The sequence below is a fragment of the Bos taurus genome, chromosome 9 (assembly GCF_002263795.3).
Source record: "Bos taurus isolate L1 Dominette 01449 registration number 42190680 breed Hereford chromosome 9, ARS-UCD2.0, whole genome shotgun sequence".
NCBI classification, from domain to species: Eukaryota; Metazoa; Chordata; class Mammalia; order Artiodactyla; family Bovidae; genus Bos; species Bos taurus.
Genome location: NC_037336.1, coordinates 99,192,490 through 99,214,618, shown reverse-complemented (window position 1 = coordinate 99,214,618; position 22,129 = coordinate 99,192,490). Strand labels below are relative to the sequence as shown.

At 46.9% G+C, this 22,129-nt stretch overlaps 1 long non-coding RNA gene across 1 annotated transcript; it reads right to left on the bottom strand.

The window, feature by feature from the left end:
• Nucleotides 1–685: 685 nt before the first annotated feature.
• LOC101908046 (uncharacterized) lies at nucleotides 686–20,212 on the bottom strand. Its single transcript, XR_808970.4, has 3 exons — nucleotides 20,068–20,212; nucleotides 6,054–8,087; nucleotides 686–3,440 (listed from the first exon to the last, which is right to left on the bottom strand). It is a non-coding gene; the product is annotated as an uncharacterized lncRNA (long non-coding RNA).
• Between the last annotated feature and the right edge of the window lie 1,917 nt (nucleotides 20,213–22,129).

The window sequence follows — 22,129 nt, the reverse complement described above, 5'->3', positions numbered from 1 at the left end:
TAACGCAGGCCTCCTTCGCACGTCTGCCCCTCTCGGGACCCTGGTGGCCCGCCGCGTAGGCTTGGGTGGTTTGGGACCGGGTGGCAGCGTGGTTTGGGGTGGGCATTTTCTGTTTGGCTGTTTCTTCGAGCCGACAGGAGGAACAAAGAGAGAAGGGACGCGTCGCATCTCGCCTTTGAGAGCAAAGCGGGAGAGTGACAGCGGCCGCCCGCTGGAGGCGCGGTATCTCCGGGCATCGCGCGCCCCCACCTATCAGCGCGCTGGCAGCTGGGGAGATACATTTAGATAAAGCAGCCGCAATCGCCGATAACAAGCCCCTCAAATGTCAGGAGGCACAAAGGCCGCCATTGATCGCCCCGCGCAGCCCGGCCCCCCTTTCTGCAGCCCTCCAGCGCTCTTTCCTCTCCTTTTTCACACAGCGGTGCCTCTGGCGGGACTGATCCGCCTGTCGAAAAGGCCATTGTGCCTGAACACGTATTGTGTCATTTGCTAAATGGAGTTGATCAACATCTCTCCAATTCCCCGGCCGTGCTCTGCCTCCTCGGAGGGCGGCGGGTTTCTCTCCCAGCCAGGCCCGGGGCTGCGCGGCTCCCACCTCCCGCTCCAGCCCAGCAGCCCGTTTGCAGGCACAGAGGCCTGGGGCTGGACAAACCTCAGACAGCGGCGGGCAGGGGCCCGCAGCCCAGCCCAGCCTGAGCAAACTGGACACAATCCCGGGGCGGCTGCTGCGGCGTGTGGATGTCAGGTGTTGGGGAGATGCTCGGGGCTAATAAACTGTCCTCCCTTCCCACTGAGCAGGGTGTCTTTCCTGGACAAGGAACTACCTTTCAAGTCCCTTTGAAGCCCCATGAAAGGATGCGGAGGAGGGAAGGAGTGGGCGTGAATACCAACAGCAGTTCTAGCCCTGGTACATGATCCGTCCAGCCCTTGCCTCCTCCCCTACCTGCTGGCCTGGACACCCACCATCGGAGTCGCCCTTGGATTTGCCCAACATGTGGATGACTGTGCAGATGCAAATACCCTGAGAAGGGGCTGTGAGGGAGAGAATAGCAAGTTCAACAGCCGTAGGTTTTTCTTATTTTAATTTTTGGCTCTGTCCTTTCGAGTATCCTACATAGCACCCTGAGCTCACGTGGCATCATTCCAGATCTGTTTAGTGGAAACTCACGCCTTGCCTATCAAATGTTTGCTCATCCCCTGCTGGTTTTTATTGGCGCCCGCAGAACTTGACGTGAATTCCAGCCATGCGAGCACCTCTGAGGGGGATAAATTCTAATACGCATTATTATTTTGCTTTTAATAGCTACGGGTAAACAATAGAACTCGACCTCTCTTCTGGCCCACTGTGCTTTAAATAGTTGCTGGGGAGCAAAGACAAGAATTAGACATCAAAAAACTGCTTCAGCAGATTCCAATAGTGAGAGGAGTGTACTCTAAAAAGACAAAAAGAGCAATGTACCGAGTGAGTCAGCATTTAAAAGGTTCAAACATTTTAAAAACAAAGAGAAGGTGTGGCAGGCAGCATGATAGCCCCTAGAGATGAACACATCCTGATACTCAAGACCTGTGAATATGTCCAGCAGAGAGGGTTAGGGTTAGGGTTAGGGGCAGAGAGGAATTAAGATGGTAAACGAAATAAGGTATCTAATCAAGTGACCTTAAAGTGAGGAGTTAATTCTGGATGATCGAGGCTTATCAAAGTAATCAGAGTCCTTCCACACGGGAGGTTGAAGGGTAGGCTGTAGCCATGGGATATGACTGTGCTAGGATCCTCCCTGCTGGTGCTGGCTTTGAAGATGAAAGAAGTCTCCACAGACCAAGGAGCAGGAGCACCTGCAGAAGCCAGAGAAGGTAAGGGACCAGATTCTCCCGGAGTCTCCGGAAGGAAGCACCGAAGCCCACATCTTGACTTCAACCCTCTGAAACCCATGTTGGATTTCCAGCTCAGGGGACTGGAGGATAATGCATTTGCTTGAAGTGGTTTGTTGAAGCATCAGTAAGAAACTAGCACAAAAAGAAAAGAAGAGCTCCTATTTATTGAGCAAGTACATGCGTGCTAGGTCACTTCAATCGTCTCCAACCCTTTGGGACCCCATGGACTGTAGCCCACCAGGCTCCTCTGTCCATGGGATTCTCCAAGCAAGAATACTAGAGTAGGTTGCCATTTCCTTCTCAAGGGGATCTTCCCGACCCAGGAATCAAACCCACATCTCTTGCATCTCCTGCATTGGCAGGTGGGTTCTTTACCACTAGCACCACTTGGGAAGTCCTTATTGAGCAGGTACGAGGTGCCAAACCCTGGGCTGAGCATTTCACTTGCATTACCTCCCTCACACCTTGGGGTCCTCCTAGGACATGAGCCCCATTGTGGTTCCCATTGGAAGAGCAAACTGAAGTTTAAAAGGTTATAAAGCTGAATTCAAAGCTCCAGCTCCCATCCGCTACTGCTTATCCATGAAGATCCCTCCATGCTTCTGCTATGTTGTTATTGATGCTAAGTCATGCCTGATTCTTTTGTGACCCCACAGACTGTAGCCCACCAGGCTCCTCTGTTAAGGGGATTCTCCAGGCAAGAATACTGGAGTAGGTTGCCATGCCCTTCTCCAGGGGATCTTCATGACCCAGGGATTGAACCCAGGTCTCCTGCATTGTAGGAAGATTCTTCACCATCTGAGCTGCCAGGGAAACTAGAGAATAAAGTATTTATTCCAGTAGTCGAATTATGGCACACAGTGAACCAAAGCCATCAGTCATTGTTTAGAGATTCAATTTATACAAATGAAATCAAGAACCTAGTGACCATGTCCCCGAGTCATTGAAAAACCGTGTCAATTGTCTCGGCCATGCAATATTGGAGATTTCCTAGATGAGTTTGTGGAATTGCCTTGCATGCAGCATTCACAGTGAATTCCTCCAACAATACCTTCAGACTGAACCGAATTTGACATTTATAATGGCCCAAGAAAAGCATCTCCCTAATGGTATCACATCACTGCATGCCACAGAAATCAAAAGTGTCATTTCTAATAGAAATAATAGCTCCAACACGATGTCAGGTGACTCCTTCAGAGGGTCAATGGAGCAAAGTGAAGAAGCCTCGGTGGAGGCTATGGACGGTCAAACAAAGGCAGTTTGCTCATTCAAGGAGAAGGCAGATTCTGCAAGAAGAGCAACTTTTCAAGAATGTATACTCTTACAAATCCTTTGGGGGGAAAAAAATCCAAGCACATGTCATTAGAATATCTTGATTCTTTAACAATAATGAAACAGAAGAATGATACTCTACTGTATCACACAGTCAGCTGTCCAAAGAGATGTGTGTTCCTCTTCCAAAGTGTAGCACTGCAAGGAAAAGAATTTTCCAGGTCCTCTTACATTTAGATGGGACCATGATATTAGCTGTTAGAGCTTTCTTCGTGACTCAGCAGTAAAGAATCCACCTGCAGTGAAGGAGATGCATACCTGAGTCAGAAAGATCCCCTGGAGGAGAAAATAGCAACCCCCTCCAGTATTCTTGCCTGGAGAATCCCATGGACAGAGGAGCCTGGCGGGCTACAGTCCATGGGGTCGCACAGAGTCAGACATGGCTGAGCAACCAAACCACCTCCATCACGATACTACCTCTTACCAATGGAGATTATTAACAGAAGTCACCTCGTCTTTTCTGTGCCAAGTGTAGAATAGTGTTATAGAATAGTACAGTCAGTTGTGTCTGACTCTTTGCGACCCCATGGACTAGCCCACCAGGCTCCTCTGTCCATGGGATTCTTCAGGCAGGAATACTGGAGTGGGTACCCATCTTCTGCTCCAGGGGATCTTCCCAACCCAGGAATTGAACCCAGCCTCCTGCATTCAGGGGGGATTCTTTACCATCTGAGCCACCAGGGAAGCCCTTTCTGGGCTGAATTAGGAGGTCAATGTGCTCTCACTACTGCTGTGTCCCCTTTCCCCAGCAAACATGGAGCCACATGAGGGAAGGGGCTGGGGCCCCTGAGTCACTGTGTGGAAGACTGTCTGCTGAACACAGTGTTGGACGATTACGTAAGCAATGGGTTCAGTTGTGTTTAAGTCCCTGGAATTTCAGGGTCTGTCTTGTTAAACCTGTTACAGCTAGCTGGTAGCATTATCATAATCAAAACATGCATTCAAAAGGTCAAGAGGAGCATGTCTTACAGCTTTTGGCAGCAATACTGATAAGTACCTGGAAGGGCAATGTGGAGCCATTTCCATGGGTGGTCTGTAGCAATAAAGAATCCTCCACACTAGCTTCTCACAAGGCATTTTGCCAAAGTTATTAAGGTCACCAATCTTTAAAGCTCAAAGGTGTGTGTGTTGGCGTGGAATTGATTTCGACACAGAAAAGACTCTGAAGGTGTGTATTGTATGCCTCACCCTAAGAATCCGTGTTGATTCTGCAGGACCTTTTCAGGGAAAGAGCTTCTTGTTTATAGAAAATACTTTCTAAAAATGGTTCAAAAAGCTCCCAAGTTCAACTCAGAAATACGCCACAAGAAAGTATAGGGAATTTTTTTTTTTGTAAGAAAATATAGCTCTGTATGTACTACTTGCAACATATAGATTGAGAAAAAATAATTCTTCAGTGGAACTTCATAGACATCAGCTGAGCTTTAGAATGTTGTTGGGGGTGGGGAGGTTGTTTGGGGAATTACCATTGCAGCAAAATACCTCCAAGCAAGTAATGAGGCTTGAAAGGTAGCAGAGATAATTAAAACAGCAGAAGCATCTTGCTGGACCGCTTTGAGCTTCCCCCCCGCAGTGGCTCAGCAGTAAAGAATCTGCTTGCAATGCAGGAGACATGGGTTCAATCCCTGGGTCGGGAAGATCCCCTAGAGGAGGAATGGCAACCCACTCCAGTATTCTTGCCTGGGAAATCCCATGGACAGAGGAGCCTGGCGGGCGACAGTCCATGGGGTTGCAAAGTTGGATACAACTGAGCGGCAGCGTGCACACAGGAAGCGCCTTCTTGAAGGGCTTTGAGCGCAGGCTGTGAAATGTCTACCGTGGACCAGAAGCAGTGAGGGAGCCTCAGCTTTCCCTCACTTGGAAACTTGTTTGCGTCTCACAGGCCCCAGGAGGCATCTGGCTCTCCTTGCTGCAGTGGAATAAGCAGTTAACCACGCCTGCTCCGGTCTTACTCCTGAGGTTCCCGAGGACAGGCAAGGGGGTGGAAGAGTTGGAGAAGAACTCATAAAGAACTCCACCCCACTGACAGTCCCAGCCCCTCCATCACTGCTCCACACTTTCCTCGGATCTGGTTTTCCCCGCTCCTGCCTTGACTCCTTGGACCCGGCAATCACAGATAACTTGTTATTAGGAGGTTATGATTACTGAGATCCATATTGTTGTTATAATAACCTATTACTCTGAGGGTGATTTGTATGAAATTGACATTTTCGTAGATCACAGAGAAGCAAATATGACCAAGTTCAAGTGATTCAACTGACTGTAATGCACGATATTTTGTACAAACTAAGAAGGCCAATAAAACCGCAGAGCTGGCCTAGTTCTGACCTCTGAAGTCCCTGCCACATCCCGGCTCCACGCTGCGTGCTGTCCACCTGTCTCCGCCTCCATCGCTGAGCCTTCGTCCCTCCTAAGAGCAGACATCGGTACAGCAAGGGGCACCACATTTTGAAGAGGATGCAAAATACATACTGCGTATTTTATAAAACAAATCATTCTCTTGAAAACCAACAGACTCTCACCATAAACATAGAAAATAAATAAAACATAGTCTTGATGTGTCCAAGAAATGGTGTGAAAGGGAAAATCACTCAGTCGCATCCGACTCTTTGCAACCCCATGGACTATACAGTCCATGGAACTCTCCAGGCCAGAATACTGGAGTGGGCAGCCTTTCCCTTCTCCAGAGGATCTTCCCAACCCAGGGATCAAACCCAGGTCTCCCGCATTGCAGGCAGATTCTTTACCAGCTGAGTCACAAGAGAAGCCCAAGAGCTCCGGAGTGGGTAGCCCATCCCTTCTCCAGCAGATAAGCGGCATTTGAGGCACTAACCATGCCAGACACTCACCCAGCCTCCTGGTTCCTCTTTATGCAGAACCAAAGGCCAATTTCTTGTTACCTCAGCGAACTGCTTTTCCCAGCACTACACGTGTTCCTGAGAGGCTCCCAATCCTGATGAACAGAAATTAATTACAATTCTTTCTCTGACTCTTAAAATATTAAACCTGATAACTGTTGGGCATATGCTCCACCTGAAACATAACTGTTAAAGATATGCATTGTACATACATCCTCACCTCAGTAAATGACACATTTTTTTGCTCATCAAGCTCAGCTTGCCTTGTCTCATCATTTTGTGCATTTTTTTTTAATCCTTTAAATTCGAGTGGTGAACATCATCAGTGGAGAATCTTGGGAAACCAGATGAAGAGCGCAGGAAGAGTCTGCTGTCAGCAGTATGAACTGGGGACAAACCCACCGGTTCACATCAAGAATCCCAGAGCCTATTCCTCCACCTCCTGCAACAAGCCTCACAAGAGTCTGAATTCCTAAATCCGTAGATTAAGGGGGAAAGCCCCTGATCTTCTCACCGGCAACTCCTAGGTTTTAGAAAGGAATGATCCAACATAGTTTGAAAAGAATGTCCTCTTTGAGGAAAATCCTTTTGACGATTATTTTTAATAACGATAGCCCATTGATCTGTCTGCATTTGATGTTGGCACATAAGGAGGGAGAGGGGGGTGGTGCTTGTATCTCCATCAGTGGATTCTTGAAACATACCCAGTCCCCTGAGCACTGCCTGTTGAATTCCCTCAGCTGTCAGCCTTCCCCTTCTAGCCACAAAGCCTGTGAGGTCTGAACAATCTGCTGGCAGCCCTCCTGCACTCCTCAGTCTGTACACCCTCCCAGGGAGCAGTGTCAGGCGGTTTAAGGAAAAGAGCATCATTCTGGACGACTAGACGGCCCCACCTCCCGGGGTGAGTGACAGGCACTGACTAAGGATGCTCTCTGTTGACAGCAGGGACTGGGCCCTGGGAAAGATGTTGATGTAGAACCAGGTAGACCCACAGGTTCACTTCTGGGCAGCTGTGCCCTTGCCATGGGAGAGAGGGGCAGCCAGGGGAAGGAGAGAAGTATCAGTCAGTTGTGCTGTGTGCTCTTTGCAAACCCTCTGGACTGTAGCTGCCGGGTTCCTCTGTCCATGGGATCTTTCAGGCAAGAATACTGGAGTGGGTTGCCATTTCCTCCTCCAGATTAGTCACAATCCGTATTTATCTCTAAAAGAAAAGAACAAAAAGCCACAGAACTATGAGTCTCCTTACTCAAAGAAAACTAGGAATTATTAGTATTTGGTGGATGTTCTTGCCTGGAGACTCCCATGGACAGAGGATCCTGGCAGGTTACAGTCCATCCGGCTGCAAATAGTTGGACACAACTGAGCGACTGAGCACCCATGCGTACAGGAGCAGGTTTTTATGCAGAGGCTGCCTACGGTCATCTTATAAGACCCCTCCGGTCCACAGCCACCCGCTCCCCCCTGTCAGTCCCAGCCTCAAGGAGCCTCAACCAGGGACGTGGTTTGGGCCAAGCTTAGCCTCTGAAGTCAGTTGAGAGAGGTCCTGTCAAAGAGAGAATACCTCTCTTTTCAAAGTTGCAGAAACTAACACAACATTGTAAATCAATTACATTCCAATAAAAAAATAAAAAGAAGAAAGAAACGGGCTTGTCTGGGGTTTGGTCACCCATGAGGAATGTCTTCATTTCAGACAGGAAATGCCCTGCTCTGAAGGGATTTCTGTGTCTCTGGAGGCCCAGCTCCCAGAGACATTCCTTAGGCTCCCCGGCTCCGGAGCGGGAACTCAGAGGCGGTCGCGGTGACGCGGCTCTAACCTCAGCCGCGGGCTCTGGGCCGCACGCTGGGGAAGCTTGCACTGGGAAGGCCGCGCTGTGGGCGGAGGTGCAGGCGGCCACAGCCCTCAGCTCCGCTCACACGCCGGCTCACCGCAGGCGGGCCTCTCTGCAGCCGGTCACAATTTTACATCCGGGGATCCTTTCCGGTTCCATCAGGGAGTCTCTCATCCTGACCGCTGCTCGCAGCCACCTGGAAGAAGAGCAAGCCAGGCAATGAAGACGCACTTTGCAGCCCGACCCGCCACGCACGAGCCTGGTGATTTTGAAAAATGTATCGAAAGCTTTTGAGCCTTGTTGAGCCTAGGAAGGGGGCTTCTCAGGCGGTGCAGTGGCAAAGAATCTGCCTGCCAGTATAGGAGGTGCCAGTACAGGAGGTGCCGGAGGGGCAGATTCGGTCCCGAGGTAGGGAAGATGCCCTGGAGGAGGAAATGGCCACCCACTCCAGTATTCTTGCCTGGGAAATCACACGGACAGAGAGCCTGGCAGGGTGCAGTCCCTGGGGGTCTCAAAGAGTCGGATACCACTTAGCTGCTAGATAGCAACCACCTGCGGAAAAACACCACCTCAAAATCCAACTCTACTACTTACAAACTAAGCGATTTGGGCAAATTATTTACCTTCACTGAACACTTTCTTATCTAGAAGATGGAGCTAATGATAGAATTACAATTCTTACCTTATAGAATTCTTCTGTGAATTGAGAAAATTTAGGTAAAATACTTAGCATAATAGGCATCCATTAAATGTTAGACAAGATTTGTGTGTTCAATATTTGCCTGTTCATTTATTCAGCTCAAAAGGTATGGGAATTAATAAAAGGCGTGCCAAATGCCTAGCTGAATGTCTCCCACACAGTAGGCACTAAACACAATTTATTTCTCGTCTCCTTTTCACAATTAGAGAACTAAGATCCGGAGGTACCAGGTCCGTTCCACCTTATTTAATGTTGCTGCTAAGCCATCTCTGTATCTCGCAAGTCCCCCGCAGGAAGAAACAGAAAGTAAGAAAGGTACAGAGAGAAACCTGAGAACCCCGTATCTGCTTTAATTGATTTACTTCAGGTCAAACTCAAGGAGCAGGGACGTAAGTGGAAGTCCATTTAGCCGACTTGAAAGCTCTATTCTTGACCTCGGAGGACTGGGAGGTCTTTGAACCCATTTGAGTCTCTAAGTCTTTGGCCAGAAGGAAAAATTTCTCAGCTGCTTTTTCATGCCTTCGAAATGAATTAATTTCCTAAATGGAAAATTGAAGTAATTAGGTTATAGACTGAGTGACATTTACTAAGGTGAAAGGCAGAGAAATTTTTATATCCTTTATTAAACAGTTATTAGTTGTATTAAGCAATATGGAACAATTACTTTTATTCCCCTAAATGTGATTATTCTTTTCATGCCAAGGTACCCTCAGATTCACAAGAATCCAGCAGGCCGTGACTATTCAAAAAACGCACCGTGCCACACTTTCAGCCTTGTTCCCAAGACCAGCGTCTCACTGGGCGGGTGGGCAGAGGGGCTCGAAGAGACACATTGAACGAGGTTCTCGAGATGGTGCTCAGCTTTCTTCACGCGCTTGAATGTATCTTTCACATGAATGTTTCATTCTATCCCACCAACCTGCCCAGCCAGGAAATTTACTCAAAACTACTATTAATAGCATCTACCAAGTGCCAGAGGCTTCCCTGATAGCTTAGTAAAGAATCTCCCAGCAGTGCAGACACCCGGGTTCTATCCCTGGGTCAGGAAGATCCTCTGGAGAAGGAAATGGCAACCCACTCCAGTATTCTTGCTTGGAGAATCCCACAGACAGGGGAGCCTGGCAGGTTACAGTCCATGGGGTCGCAAAGAGTCAGACATGACTGAGTATCCAACATGTACATCCTCACATTCCAGACACTGTTCTAAGGTCTACAGCTGTGAGAATAACAGACAGGGCCTCTCATCTCTATGGGATTTGCATTCTAGAAGGGGAAGTCAGACAGAAAATGAAATAAGTAGAATCCATAGCAAGTTAGAAGGCCACTTGTGTGGAGAACAGGGACAGTCCTAAGAGAGGTGCTGATAGGCCATCAAGGGAGGTGAGGAAGCGAGACACACAGCTGACTGTGGAAGAACATTCTAGCAGAAGGAATCACAGTGTGCAAAGGTCTGACATGGCTGGGGTTCCAGGACCCCGGCAGCAGTGACTCTCATGACCAGTTGCGGGGTGGGTAGGTAAGCAGGGGTCTGAGAGCTGGGGAAGGGCAGTCACTGGGAAGATTTTGACTTTTCTTCTGAGTGAGACAGTAAGCGTTCTGAGAGATTATGAGCAGGGGCATTCCCATCAAGGAAACACACAAATATCCATAAAACAGTTATGTGTTGTTTCTCCAATGAGCCTTCCCTCCTACCTCCATCTCCCAAATGACAAATGACGCCTTTGTCTTAGAGGTAGAGTTTCCCACCCCTGACCTTCACTGCTTTGGGATCTTGACAATGCAAAGAGGGAACAGGGCAATCGTCTGGCACAGGGTTAGATTGAGTTATAGAATATTGATTGATTCAGAGCCCATAGAAAAACTCCTACGTCTTCCAATCCAAAATAGTAACTTGAACAGGTCTCTGCATCTCTCTGACCCTCAGTGAGTGAGTGTGAAGATTACATGAGGTAATGCACTTAAAACTTTTGACAGAAACCTAGTGCTCAATAAACAGTGGCTATTTTTACTTAAGGCATGACTTCTTATTTCTGAGTCCACTTCCATCTCTAGTTCTGTGTTCTGGCGCTTCCTTCCCACCTGGTGAAGGTGCCTTGGCTCCACCCTGCAAACCCACTTGCCCCAGTCCTACTTCCTTGCCCTGTTCTGTTTAGAGCCACCAACATCCCCAAAGCATTCCAACAGCTCCCTTCCAATAGGCAATTCTCCCTGGGTAGTGATACTAACTTTCAGTGAGTAGAGGCCGGGAATACTGCTAAGCACCCCACGTTGCACAGGACAGACCCACAGAGACAATGATCGGGCCTCAAAAGTTAACAGTGCTGCTGCTGGGAAGTCTTCCAATGGAGAATACAGATTCATCATCACTCGCACATGTGTGTACATATTCCCCTGAGGCTCAGATGGTAAAGAAGCTGCCTGCAATGCAGGATGCCCAGATTTGACCCCTGGGTTGGGGAGATCCCCTGGAAGAGGGCATGGCAACCCACTCCAGTATTCTTGTCTGGAGAATCCCATGGACAGAAGAGCCTGGCAGGCTACAGTCCATGGGGTCGCACAGAGTCGGACACGACTGAGTGACTGAGCACATGTGTATTTGGGTTTCCCTCTGGCTCAGTGGTAAAGAGTCCTCCTGCCAATACAGGAAACCTGGTTCAATCCCTGGGTCAGGAAAATCCCACTGAGATGAAAATGGCAACCCACTCCAGTATTCTTTCTTGGAGAATTCTACAGACTGGAGCCTGGCAGACTACAGTCCATGGGGTCACAAGAGTCGGACATGACTGAGCGACTAAACCCCACTATATAGGTAACCCAGAAAGCCATGTCTGTCCCTCACTGTGCCAGACACAATAGGCTAGAATTGCCCCTCGAATGTCAGCAGGAGACACATGTGACTGTGAATTTGGTGCTGCGTGCTGTGCTTAGTCACTCAGTCATGTTTGACTCTTTGCGACCCCATGGACTGAAGCCCGCCAGGTTCCTCTGTCCAGGCAAGAATACTGGAGTGGGTTGCCATGCCCTCTCCAGGGGATCGTCCCAACCCATGAATCAAACCCAGGTCTCCTGCATTGCAGGTGGATTCTTTACCATCTGAGCCACCAGGGAAGCCCAAGAACACTGAAGTGGGTAGCCTATCCCTTCTGTAGGGGATCTTCTGGACCCAGGAATCAAATCTAGGTGTCCTGGATTGCAGGCAGTCTCTTTACAAAGTCCTATTTTCCATGATGGGCTAGAAATGGGAACTGCCTCCTTGGAAAGGAGCTCAACACACATGAGCTGAGCTGGAGTCTCTGTGGTTAGGGCTCTTACTCCCACCTCCAAGGAAGGCAAGACATCTGAGTCCTTTCCAAGCTCTGCAAGCACCCCAGAGCCTCCCATGCTAGAGCTGGCTGAACTGCCTTCTGCTCCTGTATCCGCACCTCCCATTCATCACAGTCACATGCCCCCTAGTCAGTCCCCGTCATCAAGGGGTGCATTTATTTAACTCTCTTATGCGCCAGCCTGCCCATTCTCTCCAGTCTGATGGTGCTCCTAGGAACGAAAATTATTTCTCCAAAGGTGAAAATTTAAGCAGATGAATGACAGCAAAGAAAAACTTTCATCTCCTTCCAGTACTTTCATGAGACTTGCTGGTCACTGTCCACCAACACTGTAGAATGACAGCAGCCTCACCCCCTCCCATGCATCTTTGTCCCCTTGCACTCATCCTTGCCACTCTCCACAGCCGACCCCCACCACAAAGGCAAGGTCCGCCGTCTAGTCTCTGCTCCTTTAGAAAAGGAACTGCAAGCAAAAAGCTTGAGGCATGAGGAAAAGCAAAGATCAATCCTACAACATGAGCAAATTCTATAGGAAGCTCTAGGATAATGATGGTATCATGGAAAATGGCTTATTGTTGGCATCTTGGTAGCAGATAAAATTATAGTATTGGAAACTTGAAGATAAGTAAAACAAAGGAAATTAGGAAAAGGGGGGTGGATACCTCTGTTTCTAATCTATGCTGCTTTTTCAAAGATATACTTAGGACCAGCTGTCCAGCCCAGCCTCTGAGACTTGTGAGGCAAAAGATGACTTGGCAGCAAGGTGTTCAAGTTTGAGCGCAGCCACGGTCAGCCGTGGGCCCAGGAGGGCGTTGCCCCCAGGATGGCGTTTCATAAAAATGTCAGAGCAGGTCCTCCCCCTCCCCTCACAGCCCGCTGTCCACTTCAGCCACCCTGGGAGCCCCGAAATGCAGCCTTCCCCGTCTCTTCGCCTTCCGCGCTCCTGCCTGCAAGCGTTCCCTGCCTCAACCCTCCAAGCCAGAGGGGAAGACGGAGCCGGTGGCAGGCCTTGTCACTTAGACAGAGTGCAGACAGCCTGCGGTGATGTCACCAGCCATGGCAGTCCAGAGGTCACAGCTACCAGCAGCCAGATTCATCAGGAGACTAGAAATACGACACCCCTTGGAGATACGTGCAGAGACAAGCAGGGCCAACTTGGGGTTGCCAAATCAAGAAAAAGAGAGGCGGGAGGACTGTTTCCAGAGAGTTTTGAGTTGGGAAGAGAGTGGCCATGATTTTAGAGAGAATCGCCAGCCAGGGCTCTCACATCTAAGTGGTAGCGGACTCCGATGACCTCACCCGCCACCTCCCAACCTCGCTCCAGTTCAGAGTCTGTAAAGCTCTAACTACTGCCAAGGTCGGGATATTTTTCTTAAAATCAAGAACCAGATCACAGCCTGTTTCATGAAGTAGTATATTTTTATAAGCCCTAAAATAATCCAATACTTTGGCCACCTGATGCAAAGAAGTGACTCATTTGAAAAGACCCCAATGTTGGGAAAGATTGAAGGCGGGAGGAGAAGGGGATGACAGAGGATGAGATGGTTGGGTGGTATCACTGACTCAATGGACATGAGTTTGAGTAGGCTCTGGGAGTTGGTGATGGACAGGGAGGCCTGGCGTGCTGCAGTCCATGGGGTTGCAAAGAGTTGGACATGACGAGCGACTGAACTGAACTGAAGAGAAAATACTAGGCCATCCTTTGATAACAAGAATGGGCTCAATTAAGCACATAGTCCTAGAGAAACCCCCTCTGTATATGAGGCTCTGCTGGGGGCTGCGAGAGGACCAGGTTAAGAAACACATCATTCGAGCCATTAAAATGCTTAAATTCTCTTGGAGTAATTGGACACAGACATGAATAACTATGAAATACGGAGCAAAGCGTAAGTGTCATTGAGAAGCCTAAGATGCTGCAAGGATTCAGAGAATGGGGAGACCTCGTCAGGTTAAGGACTGAGAAAGGCCTTGAAGGGTAGAAGTTTAGGAATTATCTCAAAAACAGAACAGATTAGCCATCTTCAGCCTTGGGTAACCTCATAAATAAGGCATGGTCACAAGAAAATGCAGGTATAATGGGAATGTATCCGCCAAGTCATTGGTTAAGTCAACATTTGTCACACCAGGCACTGCTCCAGGCATTGGGAACAGAGGCATGAATGGAGCAGACACTCCTGGAGCTTTAGAGATAAGTCAACATCCATCAATTTAAAAATGTCACAGTCAAAACAGGGCAACTGGAGAGAGCGTGACATTCAGATGAGATCTGCATATTACAAAGCTGGCCATGGGAAGGAAGGACTCTTGGTAGAAGAAAGAGCTGGAGCCAGGCCCCAAGTTGGGCATGACCTTGTCTGTTTGCAGAGGGCAGCGTGGCTGGAACAGAGACGGAATGGGAGAGGGGCTCCTGGGAGGACAGAGATGATGCGTGGTGACGAGAATGGCAGCCGGGACTCCAGAAAAGGGGAGAGCTGTTAAGGGCACATACAGATGAAGCACTGTTGGGATCAGAGACGAGAAGTAAATGGTCAAGGAGGTTCTCTGAGTTCAAATTGGTAGCATTTGCTGATGACGTTGGGTTTGAGCACCGAGGGGAAAAGAATGAAAGAAAACCCCAAGACTTTTACCATAAGGAACTGATGGGTCTAGTTTATGAGATGGGGATGCCGGTGTGAGGGTAAATTTAGGGGGAACATTCTACTTTGTCCAAATTAAGTTTCAGATTATCGTATTTATAGCGATTAGATACCAAAAAGAAATACACACATAAACACACACAGAAGTTGTTTTGAAAGAGAAACAGAAAAACAAGGCAGTAACTGGAAGCAGACGTGAACTTTTTTGTCTTAAGACCAGAAATACTGGAATATTCTGACATAATTTTCTCCACCCAAATACAGTGGGGAAGCCACAAATATATCCCACAACTCATAGCCATTTCTGATACAACAAGGACATAGAACAATTAGCTGTAATAAACACAAGAAATGCAAATTAGAAAAAGAATGAGATAATATTTTTCACCCAACATAGAAGAAAAAGCAAAAAATATAAATAACACCCAGTGTTGATACAGATGTGGGGAAATGAGCTTGCTCGTGTACTTTTGGAAGAACCTCAAATTAGTAGACAATCTTTTTTTGGACTCAGTTTGGAGACAGCTATCAAAAGCAGTTAGATCAAACAACTTCATGTGAAATTTATCCTGCAGAATCAAAAATGAATGTATAGGGGATTCTCTGGTGGTCCACACTGCCAGGGCCCAGGTTCAATCCCTGGGCAACCAATAAAGATAGCACAAGCCCTGTGGTATGGTCCAAAAATTAAAAAAGAATTACAGTGGTGCCCATTGTCTCCTTTTTGATGAGGGAGTAATACAGACAATCATTTTACATCTATGTAAAGAAACATTGTCTCAACACAATGATGTTGAGAAAATAAAGAAAAGATGTCTTTATTTTAAATGAAAAGAAAAAGGCAAGATACCTGATAGTGTATCCATGTGATTCTAATTGTATCACAAATACTTACATTTGCCTGTGCATATGTACAGTGTGATAAATGTGAGCAAGAATTAGGAAAGATGACTCACTAAAGCTGTCGCTGGAAATCAACAGGAGAAAGGGGTCTTCCTTCTCACTTAGTCTATTTCAGTGAGATTGAATTTATATAAGGAGGAAGATCACCTTTTGTCTAACATTAGAAATTAAGGAGAAATATTAGAAGTTTAGACAAGACGAGACACAAAGAGTAGAACTCAGAGCCCTAAACAAGCGCCTTCGCAGTACTGGTGAGGACGTGCGGCCACTCTCCCACTGCGGGGGTGAGGCGAGAACTTGGCACGTCACTGGAGGGTACCCTTGGCAAAAGTATGGACATCCTTGAAGGATTTATATACTTAGATGTGCTAAATACACTTCAAGGAATCTATCCTAAGGGACCAGTCAGATACACAAAGATGTATAAAATAGGATGCTCATTGCCACTTTGGCTATAATAGTGAGACACTTAAATATTATTTTATATCAGGTCAATCATTTTGTAAATCACATTCAAATAGACAATGGACTCTAAGGCAGCATGCAAAACCACACTTTAAGGAGAGTACTGAATGGTACGGAGAAATGTTCACTGCATATGCTAAAGATTGGAAAAAAAGACACACTTTTCTTCACACTGCATAATCTCTGTTTTACACACGTGTGCCTCAACTGGGAAAGAATCCGCCTGCAATGCAGAAGACCTGGGTTAGGTCCCTGGGTTGGAAAGATCCCCTGGAGGAGGGAAAGGCTACTCACTCCTGTATGCTGGCCTGGAGAATTCCATGGACTGTACACTCCATGGGGTCACAAAGAGTCAGACGTGACCAAGCAACTTTCACTCTACACACACTTATATGTATATACATCCATTAACAGTGTTGATTTAATTTGTTTAATTTATTCTGTTTATAGTTCTATTTTTTCCTAAATGTTCTTCAGTGAAGATTCATTCCTTTATAATCAGAACGATTTTTTTTGTTTTTTCTGTTTTTTTTTGCATGTTTATTGGAGTACAGTTGATTTATAATGTTGTGCTAGTTTTTTGCTGTAAAGTGGATCAGTTAACATATATATACATATATTCACTCTTAGGTTCTATTCCCATATAGGTGATTACAGAGTATAGAGTCGAGTGCTGTGCAGCAGGTCCTTATTAGTTATCTATCGTATACGCAGTGTGTATCTGTCAACCCCAATCCTCCAATTTATCCCCTGTCCCTTTGCCTCCCGGTAAGCATAAGATTGTTCCTACATCTGTAACTCTATTTCCGTTTTATAAATAAGTTCATTTGTACCGTTTTTTTCAGTTCCACTATAAGCAATATCATATATTTGTCCTTCTGTGTCTGACTTACTTCACTCAGTATGATAATCTCTAGATCCTTCCACATTGCTACAAATGACACTAATAAGAGAATTGATAAATTAGTATATTTCCCCCAAAGCTCATTGGATTTTATTTTTGTCTTTTTGCTCAACTTGAAAAGCTGCTGAAGATAACTCAACTAAAGGAAAAATTACCTCAATAAAGCAGCTGCATCGCACACATTCCTCACTGCCCACTTTTTACGCATTCCCACTCATCTTATCGATGTTAAGACGCATTAACGTTCGGGGTCCCGGGCTCCTGGGAGATATATGGGCCCGAGCTCTGGGCAGCATCTGTTAGTCCAACAGAAGGGCATTCCTCAGCAGAAATTGAAATGGATGTTCTTTACTCTAACAAACGCTGATCACGTTACAGGCGTGTAGATCACCTGCACACTCGGGACCACAGTGTCCAAGCTGAGCGGAGCCAAAGTCTGTGCAAATAACACCTTGTCCATCTTCTTCCTCAGCCCCGAGAGCAAATGACACCTCGTCCATCTTCTTCCTCAGCCCCGAGAGCAAATGACACCTTGTCCATCTTCTTCCTCAGCCCCGAGAGCAAATGACACCTCGTCCACCTTCTTCCTCAGCCCCGAGAGCAAGTCTGCTGCCAGCAAAAGCCGGCTCACTCTGCACATAACCCAAACCGATTTCCACCCAGTGCATCCTCCACCACGAGGATGGCCTGGGTGTGATGTGTCAGTAGACACTGCGGGCATTTCCAACAGCGTGATCCTCAGCTGGAACCCACAGCAACAAGCTTACATCCACTCAGGTCCCCTAAAACCCTCGAAAAGCCAACAGTGACAGAATGCCACAGTGCCTTCTCCTCTGAATTCATCTTCTTTAGCCTAGCCAGAGTCAGGTTACCAGTTCATATTAAAAAGACAGCAAAGTAGCTTAGGACTTGATACATCTTACCATTCCATCACTAGAACAGACCTATGAGACCCAGAGCTTCCGATATCCCCATTTTCTAGATGAGCAGCTAGGACTCAGAGAGGTTAGGGAAAGTGCCCGAAGTCACACAGCTCGTAGATGGTGGCGCTGAAACGAATCCAGGCAATCTGGCTCTGAGTCCCCACACAAGATAGCCGCCACATGGGTTTTAACAATACCAGTGTCAGGGGTCTATTGTGACCCCATACGTAGAGTGCTTCTCTTTTACTCCATACAATGTAAGTTTTCAATGAATATGAGCCCCTGTGGTTAAACCTCCTGTAAAAGGCTACAGGAAGAGATAAGAAAGAACGGATCTTTCCTGGGACTCCTGTTACCGTCCATCCGTCTGTCCTAAGGTCACGACCCCCTCAGGACACAGTGACGTCTGAACTACTTTGCCAAGCCAAGTGCAGACTTCCGTGCATCTTCGAGCTCAGATGGCCCCAGAGAAGAAAGCTCCAGAGAGAGGCTGGGCGCGCATTCAAGGTGACCCTGTGTGACGTGACCTGGGTGGGCAGCCGCTACATGCTGGCCGAGCAGGATAGTTAATGATTCCTGCCCTCACTGTCTTCACAAGCTAATCAGAATTAATTGGCAAAAATCATTTTCAGCTCTGGGTCCTCTACATCTCAGGGCTTAATTACGATACATCACTTGCTCAGAACAAGTACTTGGAACCTGCGGACGAATCCTCGATCTTTGCGCCTTGAATGGGGATTCAGTCCTGACTCGTGCTCAATCACGGCTTCTTGAAATTCAAGGAAAATAACAAATGCTGATTTCACCACCACCCCCCCCCCGATTTTTTTTAACCAAATGGATTAAATAGAAGGATGAAGAGCTGTTTTTAAACCATGGACATTTTTTTCCTTTGGTAAGCACTGTAAGACTGTTCATTTAGTAGAACAGATATTACTGCAGTGTCTGGTCACACACCTTAAAGTTACAGAACATTCTAGTCTCTTCCATGAGGGTTATTTGATGCTTTAGTTGTAAACTTGCTGCATGTCAGAGGAGCCACTCGCTGCCAAGCCATCTTTAAACATGTGCACAGGACTGACGCCCACTCGCACGTCCCCCACCCCTTGTTCCTGACATATCCGATGGTCCCTCTCATCACGGCCTCTTCAGCCCGACTCCCAGCTTCCTCACTCTCAGCACCGAACAGAACCACAGGTACAATGACTGCAGGAAGAGACGCCCAGCAAAGAGCTCAGTCTTTGCATGAAGAAACCCAGTTGCACTCCACCTGGCTGATCTGGAATACCTGAGCGCGTATACTAGGATGTTATGACAACTGATCTAGAAAGGGCCTGGAGGCCCCTCCCCCGCCACCCTACTCAAGTTTCTTTTTTTTTTTTTTTTTTGCAGAAAATATGACTTTATTACAGGAATGCAGACATGTCTCTTACATCTAAGCTTTTTACTTATTTGCTGTTTGTTCCTTCATGTTATCACTTTAATAAATCTTTTTATTGAAGTGATTTACAATGAGGTGCTAATTTCTGCTGTACAGAAAGTGATTCAGTTATATACATGCTCAGTCTCTCAGTCGGAGCCTCAGTTCATGGCCCCATGGACTGCAGCCCTCCTTCCAGGCAAGCACACTGGAGTGGGTTACCATTTCCTCCCCCAGGAGATCTTCCCGACACAGGAATCGAACCCAGGTCTCCTGTGTCTCCTGTATTATATCGGTAGGCAGATTCTTTACCACCAAGCCACATGGGAATCAGTTATATGGGGGATGGCTCTATATATATGAGAGTTAGACATGACTGACTGAGCACACACGAACACACACACATATATATGCTTTTTGTATATTCTTTTCCATTATGGTTTATCGTGGGATATTGAATACAGTCCCTGTGCTATACAGGAGGATATTGTTGTTTATTCTGTACATAAAAACTTACATCTGCTAACCCTAACCTCCCAAGTTTAAGTCAAAGGAAACTACTACCCTGTAAAGGCTTTAAAACACATCTGTCTTCAGCTTCTCTAAGCCATTATGAAAACCATACAGCTAATCCCTTGGCATATGACCCAGACCCTAAACTTGGGAGGTATTTCAAGCCTTCCTGTCCTGCAAAAAACCTTTTGGGCATAATATGACGAACATTTCTGGTCTCTGCGATTACCCAGGCTCTGCTGCCAACATCCCAACCCAGCAAATCCACGTCCTTCTGTGCCTAGGCCCACCCCGCCCACATTTCCCCCAGCTGCTTCCAGGAAGTTGCTGAAGGACAGATCCCAGCAGACAACCCCAAATTCAAGGATGCCTGAAGGTTACAGCCTTACCGTGCAATCACATCTCACAGATGGACAAGTAATGCAGAAATAATAAGAATCGCTTCCCGGGTAGGGGGATGAGTCAGGCAGCTCCAGGAATAGCCAGCAGACTTCCGTCTCCTATTACTGCTCGGCATCACCAGCAGAAGACTTCTGGGAGGGCATGGTGCCCTCACACATGTTCTCAGCCCAGAAATATTTGTCTTGAATCCTTTTCCAAATCTTCTCAAACTGCAATAAACTCGACTTGAATTTTTTTTTCTTCCATTAGACAACTCAAAGTCTGGGCCAAAAACCCTACTGAAAATGTGTGTTTATGAACTTGAAACTTTCGCTGGGGCTACCAGTATGAAATGCAGGGAACAGAAAGCCTCTCTTTCTGGCCAGATTTATGAGAACACGGCAGGCGGTCTGCACTGTTGTGTGTTACGGTGGCGGGTAGGCAAGTGCTACTGAAGGGCCATCGGTTATTATATTTGACAGAGAAGATGGGAAATTCTCCGAGGCCTAGGAAGGGACAAACTTAACCCATATGAATAAGGAGGGAGGAAGACCTATCTCCGTGGCAATGACAAGCCAGTCAATGAAAGTTTGATGTCTCCCATGACAAATGCAATAACAAATAATAACCTTAACAACAACTCACACACACACACACACACACACTACTTCACGGCAGGCACTGTTCTAAGAACCAGTTTACTTGGGAAGCCAGGCGCACCTGCCTCCTCTTATCCACACACAACACACACTGACGCTTACACTCTGACGGGCGCCATAGCAAACGAACCTACACAACTTTGTTTAATACGAAACATCCTAAATTAATGGAACCCTATTTCTGCCCAACATCTATTAATGACAGTCGTGAAATACTGAGACTTATTCATTCATCCATTCCGCAAATACTCATGGAATGCCATTTTTGACAAGCATGGAAGTAAGCAAACGTTAGGTTGAAAATAGTAGTGAGCTGAAGATTCAGGTAAGAAATGCAGTAAAAGACTAAACCAATAAAGCTTAATGTGGTCTTATTTTTATGAGAAATCAGAGGGTGGAGCAGACAGATGCTTTGCAAAGATCGTAAAGTCAGGCCCTGTGATGACCGGCCTGTGTCGGTGGCTTCTGCAGTCTGTTAAGCTTATATCTGCAAACGGGCTTAAGAGTTTTGAGAATCCCTATCCCTCAAAATAAGAAAAGAAATGGAGAAGAGAAATGGAGAAGGAAATGGCAACCCACTCCAGTGTTGTTGCCTAGAGAATCCCAGGGACGGGGGAGCCTGGTGGGCTGCCGTCTATGGGGTCGCACAGAGTCAAACACGACTGACTCGACTTAGCATCAGCATCGGCATAGCATCCCTCAAAATAAAGTTTGTTTGACTCGTCTTTAAAGAAAGACCCTAAATAATGTAAATTTGTGTCAAATACAGGGACATTTGTTCCGCTATAAGGCAAACTTCTTGTCTAAATGATTAAGTGCTCAGCCCAAGCCAGCGAGGGGAGTTCCGGTCCTTGAAATCTCCACTCACAGGACTGACTGCCATCTTTACTGTGCAGTGCCTAGCATGGCCTGAGGCAGGGGCTTGCACTAATGCAACTCTGGAACTTTCTCCCAGACCTTTAACTCTGACTGTGGGCAACTTGCAGAATAACAATAAAAGGTGTGTGTGGGTACGTGCAAGCTTGTCTGGGTTCATGGGTATGTACACAGACGGACGGGAAGAAAATGACCTGAGAATCAGCTGAATATTAAATGTCAAAGCCAAGAGCAACTCTCAGCCTTTATTCAGAGGATCAAGTGTAGGAAAAAGGAAATGAAAACTATAATTGCCGTAAGCCTGTGTCTATATCCTGGGTAAAATTTGCACACTTTACTGTATCTATTACCCCAACTACGGCAATTTCTTTTCCCCCAAAGCAATAATTAAGAAACTTAATTTATAGCAAGAATGAAAATGTCAAGATCCTCATTCTCTTAAATGGTGTCAAAGCTCTTAGGTTGTTCATTGAAGCTCCTTTCTTTCCTTGAATCCCCACAGTTAAGACAACCACCCAGGCCATCCCTCTGGTTT